Consider the following 23,393-nt stretch of genomic DNA (forward strand, 5'->3'; position numbering starts at 1 on the left):
CAATTAGCTGCATTATCCATAATCACTTGAAGCACATTTTCAGACCCAACTTGGTCGATAGCATCACCAATGATATCGGCGATAAATTGACCAGATTTAATTTCCCCGGAGCTATCAACAGCTTTGATAAAGCATTCCCCACGAGGACATACCAACATTACATTTATCAATGGACGTCTTTGGGCATTCGACCAACCATCACTGACAATTGTGCATCCAGACTGATTTGTGGTGTCAATTATGAGTCTTTGAACGCTTTCCCGTGTGTTGTCATAGCACTTGTCAAGTAATTGATTTCGCATGTGGTGATAAGTTGGTGGACAAAACCCAGGTCCATATTCTCCAATCTTCTTCCAAGCCATCTTCCATGAATCTTTCGTGACCATAGACAATGAAGAACCAGTAAAGAAGATCGCTTTCGCTAAAGCAAGTTGAGCATCCTCTAAAGCAGTGGCACGAAAGCTGTCAACTAGATTAGTTTGTCTGGTACGAGACATACCCACTTGAAACTCAGGAGATGCATCCATCGGTATTGAGACATCTGGACCTTGGGTGTCATTTTGGCAAGTAGTATGTGTTGGAGTCACTCCTTGGTTGGAGATCCCTCCACTTGATGCTGCCAAATTCGACGATTGGTGATTTCTTGCACAGAGATTGGGCCTCTTGTTTTGTGATGCTTGTTTACTTATCAAAGCTCTAAGGCGCTTTGCAGCATCATCAGCTCCTGCACCCTTGCATTTACCTCCGGGATTTTTTGTGCTAGTGCCAAGCAAATGCTCCCTTATTCTGGGAGCACCCCCAGATTTTACCAAGCCACAAAAATTACACTTCCATTCGACAAATCTAGAAAGATTGGAAGTAAATTGCCATTCAGGTCCCGGTGATTTTCCTCCGCTCCTCCTCTTGCCACTTTGAGACGCAACATTCAAAGTTTGTGCTGTCATATCTCGTTGCAAGGAAACTCCACTAGTTTCTAATGGTCTGTTGCTTCGTTGGGTTGATGTGCCGCAATTAGAAGCAACCATTGTAACACCTAAACAACAATCATGCAAGATTTGAGATCCAAAACAGCCTGAGTAAAACTAAAATATGCAATTATAAAGTCTAAAACCCACTTCTTGCCAATGCAACCGAACGTTTGGTGAGATGCATTTGAGGCAATCCATCCCTAAATAGAGATGATGTCCCGAACATCTCACCACCTATATCCTCCTCTAGAGAAGCTCCTACCCAGACCAAATGGCACTCGAGTAGACCACCCAAGAGGAGGTATTGCTAGTCGACCTAAAGAAATCAAACGTTTGGTGAGATGCATTTGAGACAATCCATCCCTAAATAGAGATGATGTCCCGAACATCTCACCACCTATATCCTCCTCTAGAGAAGCTTCTACCCAGACCAAATGGCACTCGAGTAGACCACCCAAGAGGAGGTATTGCTAGTCGACCTAAAGAAACCAAACGTTTGGTGAGATGCATTTGAGGCAATCCATCCCTAGATAGAGATGATGTCCCGAACATCTCACCACCTATACCCTCCTCTAGGGAAGCTCCTACCCAGACCAATTGGCACTCGAGTAGACCACCCAAGAGGAGACATTGCTAGTCCACGTAACAAATACGATAAACCATTTACAATCAAAATCTTATAAAATACAAAATATTATTAACAAGCTTCAAACAAAAATCCAGAATATTTATACTCACCTCTTGTGTCTTTTAGCCTGAGGTGAGCCACCCAAGTGCTTTGGTAAAGCACATTTGGAAGTGAGGGGAAACCCTTTATATAGGTCCCTCCAAAACAGCCAAGTTTTTGGCGCAAAAAAAGGCCCGCCGGGCTAGATAAGTAGCCCGCCGGGCTAAACAATGGCCCGCTGGGCCAAGCTAGTAGCCCGCCGGGAAAACCGGGATAGCAAGTTTCTCCCGGTTGTGTGAATATCTATGATATTAACAAGTGTGTGAGAGTGTTATTAACTAGTGTTATTACCACTTCGCGGTTAACGTGATCACGTGAATGAAATCCCTGTTTGGAGGTACCAATGGTTTTAGCGGTAATGAGCATGTGGAAAGACTTTGGGGACCATAGGTAAATCTTTACGATTGTCCGCTGAGCAATGTTAACCCTTACCCTCTAGCTTGAATCATGAAGGAGATGAAAAGCAAGAGGCTATGTGAAAATTGAGGTTTCATGCAAAGAGAGAGAAGTGCAGTTTTTGTGGTCCAATACCCAAATTTCAACCGGTAATTACTCATCACTCGAGAGTTGGTTTCTTAAATTGATCATATGGCTAGGAAGCTCTTTCTATGCTCTTTCCACTCATGTAACTAATTTCTTAATCCCTTACTTCATTGATGATCAGAATTCCTCCCAAAGTTGTTAATTTTTAGGCGAATTTTGGTAGTTTTATAGTCTTGTAGTAAACTGCTCATAACTTTTAGCTCGGTTGTCTGTTTTTGAAAGTTTTTATATGGGCGCAAAGCTCTCTTCAAGCTCTACGCATATATCTAATCCTCTCTTGCACAGCCTATGTGGATTTAGAATTGCAATTCTCTGTGTATCTCTGTTTTTATAGAGTTTTGGTCATTATTTCTTCTTAATCATGATTAATTCCTCCTAATCTCTTATCAAAAGGCAAACCCCATGTGTCTTATCCTCTTGTAAGTGATTGCTATATTCATTTTCTTTAATATGTTCCGTCCAAATTGCCCAATTCGAACGGATGAACCTTACCAATATTCCTCGTATGTTTCCGTTCACATAATCCTGAGTCGGAAGATTTTCTTCCAACAAAGAATTGCCCTTTTGTTTGGAGCTGCAAGACTGGCAGAAATTCTTGCTTCTTCAGAGCCTTTCATCTTTCCTTCCATGAATTATGATCTCACCTTCGATGTGTATATCTTTATCTTAACCTAGGGAGAGAAAGGGAGGTGAGGAGGCTGTGAGGTTTCATACAAGTGTGTTTTGATTCTGAGAAGTGACCGAAGTCCAAACCCCAACTTCGTGTCACAGTGCCATTCTCCTATCCAACCAATGTAGGCAAGGGGAATGGAAGTGGTGCCATTCTCCTTTAGCAAGGAGAGGAGATCACTTTACTAAAAAGAAAAGATATCAAAATATTGATATATAGAAAGGTTTTTAATTACATCCCAGTTTAGTCTATCTTTGTGATCTTTTACTAAGCCTTGTGGTGGCTTTGGTGGCCCTCCAAATGCCATCCACTATGCTCAAGGATGTTGCAAGATGTCGATATAGTCTTGATTCTTCATGACAATTTGCGATTCTATGTCGGCCATGGCTGATATCTTGTAGCTTGCCTCGATAGGAGTATCCACCACAATTTGAGCCTTTCTTCTTGTATAAAATTCCCTTCACTTAGCCCACCGTTCACCTCCACAATTCTTCAAGAATCCTTTTGCAGCATATATATAATGTTGCCCTAGCAAGAATCCAATATTTGTATTCCTTTAGTTTTTCTTTATTCACCACATGCTTAAGCATATGAGTTTTTGATTCCTTTTCCTCATGGAAAGGCATGAGGTATGCAGAGGTGTTCGGTGTTTTTGATGTTGAGAGATGTAATCGTGGTGTTGTGTGTATGTGGGAAAGCACCCTAGAGGTGCAAGATATTGTGGCAAGATAAGAATGCCACATGTGATATTGTATGGTGTGTGAGTGTTGACCAAAAGAGTGGAAAAGGGAGTGCCACATGGATGATGATGTGTAAAGTGGGATAAGGCTAGAAAGCCTATATCATTGTATGGTTCATTTTGAGATATGCAATAGAACTTGTGTTGGGTGTGCAATCTCTCTCTCTCTCTCTCTCTTATGGAGTTCTTAGTGTGGTTTAGTCCACCTTAATTATGTTGCTTAATCTATGTCTTTCACCATGATCAATCCCATTTTAGGATTGTTTAACATGGTATCAGAGCTTGGGTGCACACTCATATTATCATTTGGATTTGCACTTGTGAGGATTTGAGAGAGATTTGGATCTGCCATTCTCAAGTTTGAGAGGAAATTTGCAACAAGGAGGTTGCATAGAAGCTGCCCAAGAGAGTTGCAAATGGGAGTTTTGCAACATGAAGAGCCTGCTCATCATCAAAGAAGCTGAAATAAAGATTTTCAGCCACCAACACAAATAACAAAAGGAGTTGCTGAAACTATTGGTATGGTTGCAAGTCTATGGTTTTTGGTTGTAATTTATGTTAAGATGCCCACGGTTTTGGGGCACATTGAGAGGGAGTTCTTCAATGGGAAGCACATACTGCTACAATTAAATTGTTGGTTTGGATGCTCAAGAAGGTTGAGCTTGCGTGACTGCTTTCACTTGGAAGAAAGCATGGTTGAGTGCTTCAAGGAGGGAAACACAATGGAATGCACAAAGGGGTGCGTTATCAAAAGCATTATTTTGTCTTGAAAGAGAGACGATTCGCTTGGAAGAGTTTTAGGTGCACAAGGAAGGGTGCACTATTGGTGGCTTGGAAAGCAAGCCATGAGGAGAGGAATCATTCCTCTTGAATACCTTAATTATGGAAGCCATCTGAATGGCTTGGTGGCCTTGGATTGGGCCAAGAGGGAAGCAAGTACCTCAATGAAGTATGGTCTTCATTAGAGTATGGCCCAAAAGAAGTTCTCTATCTCTTGGGAAGTACAAGAAGTTATCGCCTAGATATTGTGGGTCATATCTGATTACAAAGAAGGTAGGTGACTTAGCCTACGAGCTTTTTCTGCCTCCTCATCTCAAAGTTCATAATGTATTTCATGTAAGCCTTCTAAAGAAATATGTGCCAAGCCCAAATCATGTACTTGATGATGAAATCCTAACCTCTTCAACCCAAGGACAGATGGAACCAACCTCAAAAAATTCTTGATATTCGAGAAAATATTCTCACGAATAGAATTCTCAGAGAATTATTAGTAAAATGAAAGTTCTATCCTTTTGAAGATGCCACCTGGGAGAATGAAGCCGATCTGTTTGCGGGATTACCCCCAGTTTGCGAGATGAGGGCATCTCGCGTTTTTCAAGTGGGAGAGAATGTAAGATTCCTCCCCAGCCTCTCAAGATGTCTAGCATCTTCCCTGTAATCAAATCCCTCTTCAGAAATATAAAAGATCTTGTTTCTACCAGTTTTGGCCTAGAGAGAGAAACTCTTCTAGAGAGTGGTAATTCAATTTTTAAATATTTTTGGATAGAAAATATCTCATCTTATTAAAATAAGTTCCCCTGAAACAAAAGTTCAAAAAGGTTTTCAGAAGATGCATTAGAAATTAAGTATAATCTGTTCAAGAGGCATTATCTTGGGGGTCAAGATTTTTTCGAATTTTAAATTAAGGTTCCTATGGACCAATAAGATTCATCCAAATGTAGGGAGGAGATAAATAGAAGAATAAAAGGAAAATCTCCCAAAAATGAGTAAATACTCACATATGATGAAGAGTTGACTAAGGACAAGGTTAATAGTTAAAAAAGAGAGATATTTAGATGAAATGATGCATTTTTGACACCTCAGTATGGGGGAATTTCCCTCATGAAGGAGGCACCTATTTCACATGTGTGGGAGAGTTTTAAACTCCCAAATAATGAGATATTTTTATCTCTCCTCTCTGTTGTTTCAACTAGATCCAAAAAGTGGACTAAACTGACCCAAAAATGGTCAAAAATTGACCAAACTGATCTAGAAAATTCTAGAATCAGTTGGCTTGGTTAGAAGCTCACTTTTTCCTATAAATAGAAGCCTTCCCCTTTGTTGAAGCTTAATAGTGTTTTTGCAATGTTACCCTACTTCTCCCAAGAGAGCCAGAAAACTGTGAATTTACTCATAATTCATTAGTTTTTTGACCTTCCCTGTTCTAAAGATTGGTGGCCACTCTTGTTTCAAACAAGAGTAGAACCCTCAAACCATCAAGCCAAAGGAAAGCTCTCAAATTCCTTTGTAAATTGGAGATTCTTCTCTTTTCTATTCATTTTATGGTTTTTTATGATTTTTGTCTTCTCTAAATTGAATATGATGTTATGCCTCATTGAAAAAAGGCATTCCCATCTCTTCTTTAGTAAATCCAACCATTCTTATCCTAGATGAATGATTAATGGATAAAATCAAGTTTTTTCATAATATTTCTCTTTCATAAAGTAGAAAATGTTTACATTAGAATGATTTAAATACTCTTGATGAACTTCTTATTAATTTTAGAGAGTTAAAATTTGAAAAATGGTCAGCCATACAAAGGAGGTTATGGCAAAATTTTTCTTAAATTATGAAAAATGAGTTTTACTTTTTTATTCAAAAAGAGTAATTCCCATCGTATATGTATTCATAAAGTGTTATTTTTTATCCTAGGTATAGAAAAATGCATACTAAAAATATTTCATTAAAACAATGTTACTTTCTTTAGAATTAAATTCTATGTATAGAAGGAAGCATATTGAAATTTTTATTTTGATTATAAAAGTGTCATTTTCATCATAAATGATTTTTATGCATAAATGGGTGCATAAAAGAAATTCTTTTATATTCAAAGAGTGATTTTTATCATAAATGATTTGTATGCATAAACATATGCATAAAAGATATTATATATATATTAAAAGTGTAATTTTCATCATAAATGCTTTTTATGCATAAATGGATGCATAAAAGAAATTATTTTATATTAAAAGAGTGATTTTTATCATAAATGATTTGTATGCATAAACATATGCATAAAAGATATATTTTTTATATTAAAAGTATAATTTTCATCATAAATGATTTTTATGCATAAATGGATGCATAAAAGAAATTCTTCTATATTAAAAGAGTGATTTTTATCATAAATGATTTGTATGCATAAACATATGCATAAAAGATAATTTTTTTATATTAAAAGTGTGATTTTCATCATAAATGATTTTTATGCATAAATGGATGCATAAAAGAAATTCTTTTATATTAAAAGAGTGATTTTCATCATAAATGATTTTTATGATGATAAAAGTGTGACTTTCATCAGAATTAGATTTTATGCATAAATAGATGCATATAGAATGATTATATTTAAATAAGGGTTCTCTTAATTCTCTATTTAATTTTCACAAAAATTGGAAAAATGAATAAGTAGATAATCTGCGAGAAGAAATACTACCGTTTCATATTCACTAAGATGGTACTCAGAAAATTCAATTAAACTATCGAAGTCTGAGATCGAGATAAATGATTATTTTATTCCTCATAAGAAATTCATGTTTTAGAAATGTGTAAGCAAATATTCGTTGAACGAAATTTAAAAAAAGAGAAATTGAAATAGTACCTTTCGAGAAAGATAGTTTAGGAAGAATCTTTCCAGAACCAAACTCTGATTCAGACTATTGACCAAGACCTAATTCCTTCGTCAATTTCAATCAATGTGACGATGTGCCCAGTTTAGGAAAAATGTACTCAAATTTCCCACCGAATCTGAAACTAAGCTAAGACTTTTGATTCTGATATGAGGATCAAGTTAAAAGAATTCGAGGAATTTTGTTTGGAATTTAGACTTGGATCTAGAAGTATTGGGATACGGATTTAAGATTATTCATGGTTTTCAAACAAAATCAAAACTGAAAACTTACATAGAAACCCTGTTTTCTTAAAGGACTGTCTTACGCCAGAATGCTGGAGGGAGCATTTGGCATATATGTTTATCTAAGGGAAGTTTAGTTGCAACAGCTAGCGGGGAGTGTTCGAGGGATAGCCAGGGATTTTATATTCACGTGATCACAAAATTTTTCTTGTTAATAACATGTGTAAACATGTTATTAACATGTTCACATGTTAACATGTTCACAAAAAAGCCGGTGGCAAGCGACCTGGTAACCGGGAAAAATCCTGCCGGGCTTTTGATATACCCCGGCGGGCCCGCCGGGCTTATGCTTTACCCGGCGGGCCCCGGCGGGGTCGTCACATATCCCGGCGGGGTACATTTTTCTATATATATGGGCCCCGGGGGCCCTTTGGGATTTCATTGCTGACAGCATACACAGGTAATAAAAACTTGTGTGTGTGTGTTTGTGTGTGTGTTTGTGTATGTGGGTGTGTTCGTGTGGGCAGCCGCCCACTGTCGCAATGCGCGGCAAGATGTGGGTGGTCCGCCACACGAGGTATGTGTGTGTGGGTGAGTTCGTGCGGGCAGCCGCCCATTGTCGCAATGCGCGGCAGGATTTGGGTGGCCCGCCACACGACTGGTGTGTGTGTGTAAGCCATTCTTCGGAATGGTGCTTACCCTGGGGCACTTAGTCGGTAACGCGGCTAGTCTGTGTCCTATGGTAAGTATGGCACGCCGTAGCGGTACTAGTCAGTAACGCGGCAAGCATAGTATCGTTATGGCGATGTCACCTTCCCTTCCCTTCCCTTTGTCAAATGCGGACATATGGTCGGTAACGCGGCCAGTGTGTGTTCGTATCCTATTGGTATTCCCATAGAATCGGGCGGCATTTTGTCGTTAAAACGGCAAGTTGGTGTCGTCCGCTAGTGCATAAAATGTTTTTTGCATATTGCGGCATTTGATCGTTAACGCGGTCGAAAAAGTGTCGTAAATTTGCTTGTGTATTTCGGCATATGATCGTTAACGCGGTCGAATAAATGTCGTAAATTTGTTTGATTTGACTTGTATTGTTTTTATTGTGTTTGATCCATGCGATACTTGGTTGCTAACGCGGCATTAGTATTTCATGGATCAAAGTTTACATCATATTGTCTAACCATTTTATTTTATAATATCGTGATTCGTAACTCGAAAAATATGAATCTCTCTTCTTACCCCCCTCTCTCTCATGATACACTTCACAACTCTTTCTCTATCTCTCTCATGATTCACTTCACAACACGATAGATGTGTAGATAATGATTTTTTTTCTCTCTTAAAATATACATACTTCTTAATAATTTCCTTTTTCTCCCTCTATTTACTTAAAAATTAAAACAATACATTATTTTTCTCTTTAGGAACTCCCAAAAACATTAAAAATGTGATTTAATGTTTCTTCTCTCTATCTGTCACAACTCTCTCTTCCTCTCCTCTCTCTCTCTCTCTCTCATGATACACTTCACAATTCTCTCTCTCTCTCTCGCAATGATACACTTCACAACTCTTTCTCTCTCTCTCTCATGATACACTTCACATCTCTCTCTATCACGATAGGTATGTAGATGAGGAGTGCTTTAGGATTACAAAACATTATTTTTCTCTCTTCAGGAACTCACAAAACTATAAAAAATATCATTTAATGTTTTCTCTCTCTATCTGTCACACCTCTCTCTTCCTCCCCCCCTCTCTCTCTCTCTCATTCGATAATGTATACACTTCGTAAGTAATAATGCGCTTGTTGCGGTTGTCTCACGTTCGATAATGTATTGCATGATGTTGAGTTCAGTAATGTTTGATATATTCTGTTTTTGTTTGTTCATTGATAAGTAATGATACACTTATTGCTGTTTTCTCACGTTTGATGATGTATTGGATGATATTGAGTTCATTAAAATTATTTGATATTCCGTTTTTGTATGAACATTGACGATATTGATATACTTGTTGCTGTTCTCTCACGTCTGCTTGATGTTTATTTCAGTAATGTTTGATATTTTGTTTTTTTATGTTTAGTGTTATTTGCTAGATTTACGAAGACGATCAACATGCTTACTCCCGAAGAGCGCAAAATTGTTCTGCGAGCAATTCGCGTTGAAGCGGTCATCACAGTATCACAATGTACTGATGATGTCGTCAAGAAGATCAACGAGTCTGAGATACTCATGCGAGATCTCATAGACCAAATATGGAAAAATGCACAGCGGCGGCTTCGAAGCGGAGGCAACGCTGAGCTGCTGGATAGACAGAAGATAGCAGATTTCAACCATCAGCACATAACACGAACCATTTTGGGGAGCATGCGAGTAGCGTGCAGTGATCTTCGAGATGCTGCCCCGCCTGAAGCCAACATGCAACGTCTACAGTTATGGGACGTTGTATGGAGCGAGCAGAGGGCCAAGAGCAAGCGCATGAAGGCGTTGGATGCAGAGTCCCTTCCCAAAAGAGTGCGAATTGCCCAAGACGTCGCTGCAACGTCCAGTCAGGCAGATGCAAGTGGTACAGGTGTCATTAATCGTACCATCTACAATTCTATGTGCACACATCTTATTGGCATCCCGCACGAAGCTCTTCACGAAGGACGAACAATAGGGTCCGGTGTGTTTGGAACAGTAAAAGAGTATGCAATTAAAGGCATATCATTTTTACCGGAGCACATCACTTTTTGCGGAAAGCACTACAAAGGAGAAGGCAGCGCGAAGTTCGAGAGCTTCCAGGCAGAGCAGGGTATGCAAGTGCTACATCCATCGATTGTCCGATGCATTGCCTTTACAAAAGAGGCTCCTTGGATCACAATTTTCCCGTACTTTAATGGCGGCGCTCTTGGTGATACTCTACTGAAGGTTCCCTTCAGATTCAGTGAGTTCACCAGAGCCATTTTTCGTTTGGATCGAGGATGGAGACAACCGCCGCCTGATAATATCCCTTTAGGTCATCTAGAACTTTCAAAAATAAAAGAGGTAGTAATAAACATGCCACATATTATGCATGCCCTAGTGGAAGGTGTAGCGGCAGCGCATATGGCAGGTATTGTACATACCGACCTACATCCTTTTAATGTAGTGTTGGATTATACAAAAGAGCTAAAGCCACGCATAGGTATTATCGATTGGGGATTGCTGCTGAGAGCGCCCAAAAAACGGGTGTCTCTCAATTTTGTTTATGAAGCAGACAAGAACCCCGAGAAGGTGGCACAGGCAGTCTCCCACGCAGACAGAGAGCGAAATAAACGGCCGTGGATAGCCCCAGAGCTTTATGATCCATTTTTGGCAGATGCATACACTCCTGCATCTGATGTTTTTGCCTTGGGATATTTATTACAAACTTTATATGACTTTTGGAAGAAAGTGCAAGAGTTGTGGATGGATAATAGTTCCCATGACAAAGTTACCATGGATACTATTATTCATAGAGTCAAAAATTGGATGTTTCTGCCTAATCGCGATGAGCGAAAATCAATTTTGCAAGTAGTTGAATTTTTTAGGTCACTAAATACTGACCCTACGAGGGCACAACGTCCTCTTGTAGAGCTATCGGTGGCATTCACCCCGACTTTGTAATGATACAGTATCAAGAGATGAAGTTTCAGGAATTTGAGAATTTGATGTGTCCAATGTTTCAAAATTTTGTTTCTCTTCAAAATTTATTGTGTCCAATGTTTCAAAATTTTGTTTCTCTCTTCATTGGGTCTTTGCAATATCTCTCTTCTCTTCTGGTGTTTAAGTTTATGTTTTCTCTTTAAAATTTGATGTGCGAGCATTGTTTGAAGTGTTTTTGGAGTCAAGTGGATATTTCTCATCGAGTCTTTGCAATACATATCTCCTCTCGTTGTGTTTGACTTCAAGATTTTGAGAGCAATGGTCAATTTATCTTACGTTGATCTTTACAGTTCATTAAAATCCTAATGTCGTTTACGTTCATGCAGATATGGAGCAAGCGCAAGCGAACGAGCATCAGGAGTTAGCCAAGAAGGCATACGAGAGAATGAAGGCCCTTGCACATGGCCTGACAGCCCGCGAAGCTACAAGAACAGCGTGCAGATTATCGAAATGGACAAATCCAACTTATGCCCAATGGAAAGACATAAACAAACGGGTAACCACAGAGATGATAAAGGCAATATGGCCATGTCCAGATGGCGAGATAAAGAAGGGAAGATGGAAGATTTCTCGTTGCACTAACAATGATATCAAAGCTAATGCCGAGCGCATTTTCTTGGAGGTGTACGGCCGTCCTCTCCATAACGCCGACGCTCCACTGTATTTTGCTAAAATGCTATATGCTCACTTTGTACTGGAAACTCCAGTGGACTTCGCCTCCAGAGAGGCCACTGTCAACACCCACGACATACGTGAAGAGACAGTTACATTCACAAGAGAAGAACTTGCTCTTATGGTGGAGGGCGCCGGACTGGAGCTAAACCAGGTCAAAGAAAGCTTAGGGGCACAGCTAGCAGAGAAGGAGAAAGAAGCTGACCGATTAACTCAAGCGTCAACTCCTCCCCCGGCCAATAGAGGAATTCAAGAGCAGCTAACAAAGATCAGCCAAGACGTGCAAAGCATCTCTTCACGTATTGCTCCTGTGCGCCAAGGAAACCACATCTCTCATTTTTTGATACATCCTGATCTTGTGGGAGTTTCTGCTAAGGCTACAAGTTCCTCCACCCCCCAATGTCCTGTATGTTACAAAGTATTCGATGGGTGGAGCGGCCAGTATATATTACCATGTGGACACTACTACCACTTAATATGTTTAGTGAGACAAATGCAAAATACTTCCACATGTGCATTGTGCAGTGTCCCAATAAATCAAGGTATTTATACAGTGTTCGGCATGGCTAGCGAATATAAACCACCAGGACCTTTAGATGCAACTCCTAGTGCAATTCGCAATTTATTTCAAGATGAGAGCTAAGAAAAACAAATTCTACTTTTGTATTGATAATTTCTCCAAATATGATCATTTGTACAAGTACTTTTTATTAAATTAATGAAGTGACTTCTTCCTCCATGTCAGTATCTTGCTCCAAAATTCTTTCACCGTTTACTCTCTCGTCTGCTAAATTAAGCTCATCTAAGTCAATGTCTAAATTGTCTTCTATCTCAAGGGTGGTGCACAACGTACGTCCAACATCAAAGTTCTCGTCTACATCTTCACAATTGTACATCCATCTGGGCATATCTTCTTCATACTCTTCGCTTTCGATGTCTCGCAAGATCTTTTCATTGCAGTACATGTAAACAAGTTTATCTGCTCGATCCGCAAGAAGTCGATTGCGAATAGTACTATGAATATATTTATACATGCTCCAGTTTCTTTCTGAGCCTGAGTTTGAAGAGCACTGACTTAGAACCTTCATCGCAAGGTTGCGCAATAAAGCATAATGCTCACCACCATTCATCATCCACCACTTCCATGCAGGTTGCTCTTTAGCCATTTGTTGAACAAGGGAGTTGGAAAATAAACCCTCTTTCAACCGAAATGAGGTCATCTCCTTTATGCACTGTACACGATCATCATCATTATTATAGAAAGTGTTTACCACTTTATAAAAATCTTGCACCACCTCAACGTTGGACATCAAATCCATATTCCAATATTCAGGATCTAACATGTAAGCAGCACTGTGCAGTGGTGAATGCGCTCCAATCCATCTAGCATGAAAGTACTTCAACAGAACTTTTCTTTGTCTACTAGAGAATGGTACACGCCATTGCTTCTCCACCACTGAATGCTCTAATTTCTCAGGACACTCCAAACTCCGCTGGACAGTCCACCATTGCATCCATGCTTTTCCGAGATTAGGCGCTCTTTGATCAAGGCTTCGTACAGCATACATAACAGGCATCATTACATGGTATGCATCCATCACACTGTTCCACCAACTTCTTCTCGTAAGCGCTGCCTTCAAGACTTTGATTTTCTCTTTCACTTTTTCAAGTTGAGTGCTCTCCCAGTCATGAAATGCCATGCATGTAAATGTTTCACAAACTGCATCTTTATTTCTAAGAAGAGACTCAAAAGTGTAAAAGTGAGTGCAAAACCTAGTCTCCGCTGGAAGCTTTAACATAACTGACATGCGAGGTCGAAACATATCCAAAACTCTCTGTCTCTTGAGCATGAATTTCACAAGCTGGCGAGCAGTGTCGACGATTGAGGCAAACCATTTGGTATCATCAGATTTATACCAATCTTTTAATACAAGATTCAAACTATGAGTATTATAGCCTACCGGAAAAATATGTGGATATTGTCGCTGTAGGATTCTGGATGCATTTTTACAATTTTTTGCATTGTCCATGACGACTTGGACTACATTTTTGGCACCCACTTCCTCTATCACAGTGCTAATAACTTGAGCAATGTAAGCCCCAGTTTTGATTGAACCAGTTGAATCCACGGCACGGATGAAAGTCTCACCTCTAGGTGAAATAACCATTACATTAATTAATGGTTTTCTTTGCACATTAGACCATCCATCACTTACTATACTACATCCAGAAAGCTCTATATTGCTAAGAATAATTCTTTGTACACGTTCTTTTACCTGCGCATAACATTTCTCTAATAGATCATTTCGCATAGCATGGTACGTAGGCGGTGAAAACCCTGGTCCAAACTCACCAATTTTCTTCCATGCTCTCTTCTAATGCTCACTGTCCACCATCATCATAGCATTCCCAGAAAAGTAAATCGCTTCAGCAAGGACGAGTTGTGCATCATCGAGTCGACCTTGACGTAGGCTTTCTTGCAATGAAGTTTGACGCATGGGTATATTTCCTACGTCAAAGTTTTGCTTGCAAGAAGATGCACTGGGTAGATTACTTTCTGGCTGCATATTGCCGTTCGGGGTACAAGTAGGCGATGTAGCGGGAGTTTGATGATTAGAAGAACAGTGTTCTTGCTGCCTTGATACATTAACGGGAGGAGTGTCATGTTTTCTTGAATCTTTCTTTTGAATTTCTTCTCTTATGCGTTTGGCCACTATAGGTGCAGAGGGGTGGGTACATGACTTTTTCTTCGGTCCGCCTAAAAAGTGTTCTCTTAGTCGAGGCGCCCCACCTGATTTTACTGCATGGCATAGCTTACACTCCCAATCTATGAATCGATCACCAACGTTAATTGCATATTGCCACTCTATCCCAGGTGCCTTTTTTTTCCTGCTATTTGAAATTTGGACTCTATTGGAGGTACCACTGGATCCAACATTGTCCTCCATCTCAACAAATAGCCTATTCAACCAAGCATATAACAATGAATACACAAATGAAAAAACAACAAATCACTCACGTATAACAAAACATACATCTGCAGACAAAGTACTTCGAAACTATCTTGACAAATACAAAAGATCATCACATAACACAAAACTATTTCAAACTATCTTGCAAGGTCTTACTACAAAACTACTTCGAAACTATCATGCACATTGCACCCCCAATGAAGGATGCCTTTTGTACCCAATTAAGGATACTTTACACAATCAAAGATCTATGCTTGCCCAATACTCTAGTATAGGACAATAGACCTTCTCTAACATTCACAAAAAAAATCAAAGATCTATGCTTGCCCAATACTCTAGTATAGGACAATAGACCCTTGTCTACTCTAAACTATATCAAGTATCAAGAACCAATACAAGCCCCTAAGCAGGACTCTTGGCTCCATCAAACCATTCATAAAGCAGAATGAGGTAGATTACGTACGTGGCTCAAATGCAAAGCTGAATGACTCCAAATTTGTCCCTAAATCTCCGCAAGTATTAGCTACGAACCACACCCTGCCCCCAGTTCAAAGAACTAAGGACGAGTGGCCCAATAGCCTTAGGAGTGCCTACAAGGAAAGACGACAGCCCCTAAAATAAAGACGTTCTTCCCAAGAGGACACTTCTAGCAACTCGAGAGCTCTACAAGTACTTTGAGGAGAGATATCGCGCCCCCAAAACAAGGACTATCTTCCCAAAAGTTGTACGACGGGTGTCGGGCAGTGTTTATATACAGAATAATACCCCGCCGGTTTTTTTCTTTTCCCGGAGGGCCCGCCGGGCTTTTAGCTTTCCCGGCGGGCCCGCCGGGAAAACCTCATACCCCGGCGGGCCCGCCGGGAATGGTAAAAGCCCGGAGGTATTACTGGAATAGTGGGTTCCGGCAGGTCATTTCTCAGGTCGTGTGAATATACATTGTGATCACAAGTTTTAATATGTTAACAATAGGTTTTGTTAACGTGATCACGAAATTGTGAAGACGTTAATGAAATCCCTGGGGATAGCTCACGCGGTAAAAACCTGCCTAGGTCTCAGCCTGGGTATGGTGAAAAATGGTGTGCTACCGTACAATGGGCGAGGGCCGACGAAGCGGTCCTTGAGTGAAGTACCAGGACACCTAAGGATGATCCTGGAGGGTTCTGACCAGGCGATGCACGGGCTCGTGGTGCTTAGGACACCCATAGGTATGTCGAGGAAGATATATATATGTATGTTGACGAAATGATTATTATAATCAGGATCTCGTTGCTGACCAGCTGGTCCCAACGGAGAGTCCAGAGTGGTACTGTTTTTGTGAAACAAGGGATTGAATGGAAATTTTGAGTTATGAAATCTGTGATCATATCTGTTTTGTCAATGGATTGTTTTTTATATTAAAGTTTTAAAGAGGAGTGTGTGCGTATCTGTTTTCTAAATCTAAAGTTAAGAAAGGCATTTCAATTATGGGTGGGTGAGTACTTGTTTGGTTCTACCGATTCCAATGGTAGGGTGGTGGCTAACCCATGGGCCGGATGGGGTTAGGCTGGAATCAGTGGAGTTTTAATAATCAAAAAGTGAAAAATCTCAGGATTACGCTAGGATTCGAGTAGTTAGTTAATTCCTTCATAAATTTCTCAATTGAGTGGATCAACGGCTGTGCCTGATCTTGATTAGGAAAAAAGCGTTGAAATCACTCAGATGATCAAATTATATCAGTGATAGTTTCCTTCTATCTGGTTTATTCAGGTGAAGGATAGTTTAGATTTGATTTTGTTAGAAAAATTTGTTAAGAAAATTCAAAAAGGTGAAATCGTCCTCGCTTTTCGGGCATGGAAAATTTTCCCGGTTCCGGTTTTCGAAGTGACCACCAGCCTAGTCTCATGCCCGTGTTGAGATTCAAGCTCGATGTCAGTGTGAGCCAGCTATGCTATGTGCTGGCAGATTAGGTAGGAACATGTGTGAGACATAAATGACCGCGTGTCCAGCTGGTCATAGTGTGTGGACATTAGCTAGGGTTAGTAGAGTGTGTACACAACTCATTGTGTGTTGTGTGGATTATGGATTAGTGCATTATGCTTTGTGTGAGAGTGGACATGGCTTCCCTCTATGGTTAGGGTTTGCAATATACATTAGGGTTTGCTCCTGTGTGTGTGTCTCCTCTCCCTCTACCGTTCTTTCAACATGGTATCAGAGCCTTGTGCTGTTTATTAGGTTTTATGAGTGAGTGAAGAGAAGAGAGAGAAGAAGCTGTGAAGAGAAGCTGTGAAGCTTGCCATTGGAGCTGTGAAGCTTGGAGCACACCAAATACTATCAGATCTGAGAGCTTGGCCTACCGGGTAAGGTCTTCTAAACATCCTTGAGCGGATTGCAGGTGATACAGGCAAAAACAAAGCAAAATAGAGCAAATCAAAGCAAAGAGAAATTCTGGTTTTTGAAGCTTTCCATTAAATCTTGGCAACATTGATGTATGGTGGAAATACATGTAAATCTGGCAAAGAAAACATGTATCTCACAATGAGAGATGTAATGGCAACTCTTATGCAAGCTCTATTGTGATTTTGGAGCATTTTGGAAGCATTTGAATGTATGAAAATCTCTGGTTTTTGAGCTCTCACAAAACAGAGAAAAGGAAGCCAAAAATTGATGAAATTGAAGCATGTATTTGGTAAAAATCAAAGCATTGATGGGTCACACACCTACCTAGGAGTGTTAGGGACTTGATTATCTCATCATTGAGCATTACAACCCTTCCCAAAGGCCTCATTTGCAGGCGGCGCAGCCAGAATAGAGGAAACAGAGCATTTTTCTGGTTTTTTGACTACGAGGAGATCAAATTTCAACTTGGTGCTTGATATCTTCCACAATTTCTTTAGCAATTGGATGCTTTACACTTTGGAGAAGAGGGCTATGTGATTTGTTTGGTCAATTATGCCTAATTGAGCTGATTAAAACAGGCTGTCCACTGGTTGCAGAGAAACATGGTCATTTTAATTGAGCAATTAATCCTTGGTGTTTTACAATTGGACAAATTCCTCTTACATGGAGTTGATGGACACTAATGCTAAGCTAACGAATGCTTGGTTGCTCAATTTGGACAAATATTGAAGGAATTAGAGCAAATTTTCTACTGGGTTTTCTGGTTTTTTCTGGTTTTTTCTGGTTTTTCCAAAAACAGAGAAAGGGGTTTTAAAAAATTGATATGTACACATGTCAGATGGTGTTGATACTCAACATTGAGGTTGATTAGGTGTCAATGCAAGTTGCCCATACTTGATTGCACCATTACATTGTGATTTGGAGCCTTGGAAGGCGTGTCAATTCAGGGTATCCCGCACTGAGTGAGTCAGTTCATCTTGGATGATTACAGGTTGATTTTCTACATCAAATTTGGAGTTTGTTGGCTACCTTGGAGTATCTGGAACATTCATTGGAGTGTGGTTGAGCTGAGGAAGGCTCATTTATAGATTTGAAGTGTGTGGAAGGTGTATGCATTGAGCAAACATGTCGGACAATCCAGTTCAGATTGTTGGTGAAAAGCTGGATAGGAAGAACTTCCAGGCATGGAAGTACAGGATAAAGAGTTTCTTGAAAGGGAAAGGATTTTGGAATCTCATTACAGGTGCTGAGCCTGAGCCTGAGCTACCTCGACAACCTACACAGCAGCAACTTATTGCTCATAAGCAATGGTCAGAGAGAGCATTCAAAGTGCTACATTATTTGTCTATATGTATTTCTGATGCTATGCTCATACACATACAGGATGCTGAGAATCCCAAAGATGCATGGGATACTTTGGTCAAGATGTTTGATACATATATGAGTGCTCGCAAGTCTCAATTGCGACAGCAGATACACAATGTGAAAAGGAATAAAAGGAGCATACATGATTATGTGCAAGAAATCAAGAAGTTTGCAGATGCATTGGCCACAATAAATGCCCCCATGCCTGATGATGATTTGGTGGATATTACCTTGCGTGGTCTTGGCAAGGAATACAAATCCTTTGATACATCTATCTCAGTGAGGAGTACAGGTCTACCCGACTTCGATGAGTTGGTTTCACTCTTGTTGGTTGAGGAAATCAAGCTCAGTGATTCATTTCTGGATGCATCTACTAGCCATGATGATGGCAGAAATCAGGCTTTCTACTCGCAGAGAGGATTTAGAGGCAGGGGGAGATTTGCATCACGTGGACGTGGTGGTAATGGTCGTGGATGGCAGGACAGGCCTCCACAACAGAATTTTCAGCCTTTATATGGTGCTTGAGGTGGTCGTGGATATGCACCTCAGCGAGGCAGAGGTACCCCCCATGGTCGAGGACGTTGGCAAGGCCAACAAAATTCTATGCAAGATGTGGAATGCCATTATTGTGGCAAATATGGTCATATGGCGAGAGATTGTTTTCGCAAACAGAATGATTTGAGAGGGGGAAGAGCACAACGTGGTGGTCATTATGGTGGAAACTATGCACAACATGGTGGTAACTATGCATCAAGTAGCAATGATGGAACTGCAAATCATTTGTTTGCCATGAAGCATGTTGTGGGTTCTATGACAACAAATGCTGAGAATGATGATACATGGTATATGGACTCAGGAGCATCAAACCATATGACATGTCATGGTGAATGGTTTGAGCATATGAAGCCTATGGATGTAAAAGGCTATGTGGAAACATGTGATGATACCCAGCATGTCATTACACATGTTGGAAGTGTACCATTGGTCATGCACAATGGTCAGACAAAGTCTATGTCACATGTGCTGTATGTGCCTTCGATCACTAAAAGCTTGGCCTCAGTTGGTCAAATGGTGGAACAGGGATTACAGGTTCGTTTCAACGAGCATGGATGCTTCGTTGAAGATTTCAAACATGGATGTAGAGTGATTGCTAAAGGCAAGAAAGAAGGAAGATTGTTTAAGCTGGATGCTGGAATTCCTGAGCTAAAATCAGCCATGTTCTCAAAGAGTAGGAATGTGGTACAGGACATTGATATGTGGCACAAGAGGATTGGCCATGTCAATATATAGAGATTAAAGAACATGCAAACAAGAGGTATTGTCAATGGATTGCCTAGGTTCAAATATGATGGACATATGCATGTTTGTGAAGCCTGTCAGTTTGGGAAGCAGGCAAAGTTGAGGTTTCCTAGAGAAGGAAATATGAGTAACAGGCCACTTGAGATAGTACACAGTGATGTATGGGGTCCTGCACAAAACCCATCTATCAAAGGCAGTTTATACTATGTTACATTCATAGATGATTTTAGCAGGATGACATGGATATACTTTCTCAAAGAGAAGAGTGAAGTGTTGGAAAAGTTCATGGATTTCAAAGCTTTTACAGAAAAGCAATATGGCTGTTGGATTAAATGTCTGAGGATAGATGGAGGTGGTGAATACACTTCAAAAGCTTTTGAGCATTTCTTGAGGAAGCATGGAATAAGAAGACAGTTGACTTGCAGGTATACACCTTAGCAGAATGGTGTGGCTGAGAGAAAGAATAGAGTCATATGTGAAGTGGCAAGGGCGATGCTCAATGAAAAGAGCATGCCAGATTACTATTGGGCAGAAGCATGTGCTACTACAGTGTATATATTGAACAAAACACCTACAGCAGCCATTCATGGAAGCACGCCAGAGATGCGGCTCACAGGTTATAGGCCAGACATTGGACATCTTAAAGTTTTTGGATGCATAGCTTATGTACATGTGCCTGATGAAAGAAGAAGGAAGTTGGATCCTAAAGCAGAGAAATGTGTATTTGTTGGATATGCACAGGATCGAAAGGCATACAAATGTTATAATCCACAAACTAGACAAGTGGTCATCTCACGTGATGTGGTGTTTGATGAGCTTGCTAGTTGGTACAAAGCAAAAGATGAGGGTGTTATTGAGTCACTTGAGGCTGATGTTCATGTGAACTTGCCACCACAAGCAAGTTCTAGTTCTACTACTATGTCTAGGCCAGCAGAAGCTGAGAGTAGCAGTGTACGTCCATGGTCAGGACGTTTGAGGCATGAGAGTGTGAGCACTGGGAGTAGTGCTTTGGATAAAGGCAAAAAGAAAGTCGAAGGAATTGGAATCACAGATTATGAGTCATCTAGTTCAGAGAGTTTGGATGAGGAGCTTGGCATACCTGTTTTACGCACACCTGCTGGTGCTAGACAGGATAGATATGTGCCACCACATGCTAGAGTTACAGGTGTACAGAGTGACCCGCAGGCATTGCGGAGATCCCAGAGGGTCAGATATCCCGTTGACAGGTTGACATATAGAGATTTTGCTATGCACTATGCATATATGACATCTATGGTGAAGCATGTGGAACCTACATGATGCTATACAGAGGCTATTGGAGAGCATGTATGGGAGAAAGCAATGGATGTTGAGATGGACGCATTGGTCCATAATGATACATGGGACTTGGTTGCATTACCAAAGGACAAGAATGTTATTGGATGTAAATGGGTTTACAAAGTGAAGTGCAAATCTGATGGTTCTATTGAGAGACATAAAGCAAGATTGGTAGCAAAGGGTTATGCACAGACCCAAGGATTGGATTATGATGAGACGTTTAGTCCAGTGGCTAAGATGGACACAGTGAGAGCAGTCATTGCTATGGCTGCAGCTAATGGCTGGGAAATGCATCAGATGGATGTCAAGAATGCATTTTTGAATGGAGATCTACAAGAGTAAGTGTACATGGCACAGCCAGAAGGGTATGTACACCCTAGATATCCCACTCACGTATGCAGGTTGAAAAAGGCATTGTATGGTCTGAAGCAAGCACCTCGTGCTTGGAGTGATAAGATGAGCAGATATCTTATCTCACTTGGTTTTCAGATTTCTACAGTAGATTCTTCACTCTATGTGAAGAAGACACAGCATGGGATTGTTTTACTCGTCATCTATGTGGATGACTTAATTATCACAGGTGATCATAGTGCAGATGTGATGCATGTCAAGAAAGCTTTGAGTGGGCAATTTGACACGAAAGATCTTGGTGAGTTGAGATACTTTCTTGGAATAGAAGTGGTGAAAGATCATGCAGGTACTTGGTTAGTACAGCGCCAATATGCATTGGATATGTTGGCAAAGTATGGCATGACAGGGCGTAAGCCTATGAGTACACCATTGGAGCAAAATGTGAAGTTGCGGGCTGATTATGGCGAGGAATTGGATGATCCTTCTATGTATAGGAAGATGGTTGGTAGTCTCATATATATGACTATCACATGCTCGGATTTGAGTTATGCTGTGGGGCTAGTCATCCAGTTTATGAAGAGCCCCAGGAAACCACATTTGGATGCAGTGAGACGCATCATGAGATATGTGAAGACCACAGCACATTATGGTTTATTTTATGAGAGTGGTAAAAGCTTGGACATACATGGCTACACAGATGCTGATTGGGCAGGTAGCGCATATGACAGGAGGTCTACTAGTGGATATGCTTTTACACTTGGAAGTGCCGTGGTGAGTTGGAGTAGCAAGAAGCAACCTACAGTTGCTTTATCCAGTACAGAGGCTGAGTACAGGGGTGCAGCCATTACTACTTGTGAGGCTATATGGTTAAAGAGTCTCTTGATAGATTTGTGTGAGCCTCTTGATGGCAAAGTTGTCATTCATTGTGACAACATGAGCAGTATACAGTTGGCAAAGAATCCAGTGTTTCATGCGAGGACCAAACACATAGAGGTCCATTATCACTTTGTCAGAGAGAAGGTGCTGGATGGTACAGTTGATCTTCAGTATGTGAAGACTGATGAGCAGGTGGCTGATATCTTTACGAAGCCACTTAGCAGGGAGAAGTTTGAGTACTTCCGGACTATGTTGGGAGTACATGGGATGAGCTTGAGGGGGAGTGTTGAGAGTCTTGATATCCCAAGCTCATCTACATCTTCATCGGCAGTACATCATGAGCTTGAGAGGGGCTGTTGAGATTCAAACTCGATGTCAGTGTGAGCCAGCTATGCTATGTGCTGGCAGATTAGGTAGGAACATGTGTGAGACATAAATGACCGCGTGTCCAGCTGGTCATAGTGTGTGGACATTAGCTAGGGTTAGTAGAGTGTGTACACAACTCATTGTGTGTTGTGTGGATTATGGATTAGTGCATTATGCTTTGTGTGAGAGTGGACATGGCTTCCCTCTATGGTTAGGGTTTGCAATATACATTAGGGTTTGCTCCTGTGTGTGTGTCTCCTCTCCCTCTACCGTTCTTTCAACAGCCCGGACATTCATGGGCGAGGCTCCGAGTCAGAAACCCTGCACCGCGCATGAGGGGGCTGCTTTCATTGTCAGCTACCGGGAGTCCGGCGTGCAGAGGGGGCAGAGGGATCTCACAGTTGGTGTCAGAGCAGAAATTGCCTAAATTTTTAATAGAAATCTGGGAAAGAAATGTTTTTCACTTGTTAATACTATGTGAATGAACTTCAAAAATTGAAAACTTGTAAATTGAATTGGAAATTTATAGATGGACACCCCGAACCTATCTGGAATTCCTGGACTCTCTCAGTCAGGATATGATAGCTTTTGCATTTGATCA

The sequence above is a fragment of the Cibotium barometz genome, chromosome 51, assembly GCF_041138505.1.
Source record: "Cibotium barometz isolate CiBa-2024 chromosome 51, ASM4113850v1, whole genome shotgun sequence".
Lineage (NCBI taxonomy): Eukaryota > Viridiplantae > Streptophyta > Polypodiopsida > Cyatheales > Cibotiaceae > Cibotium > Cibotium barometz.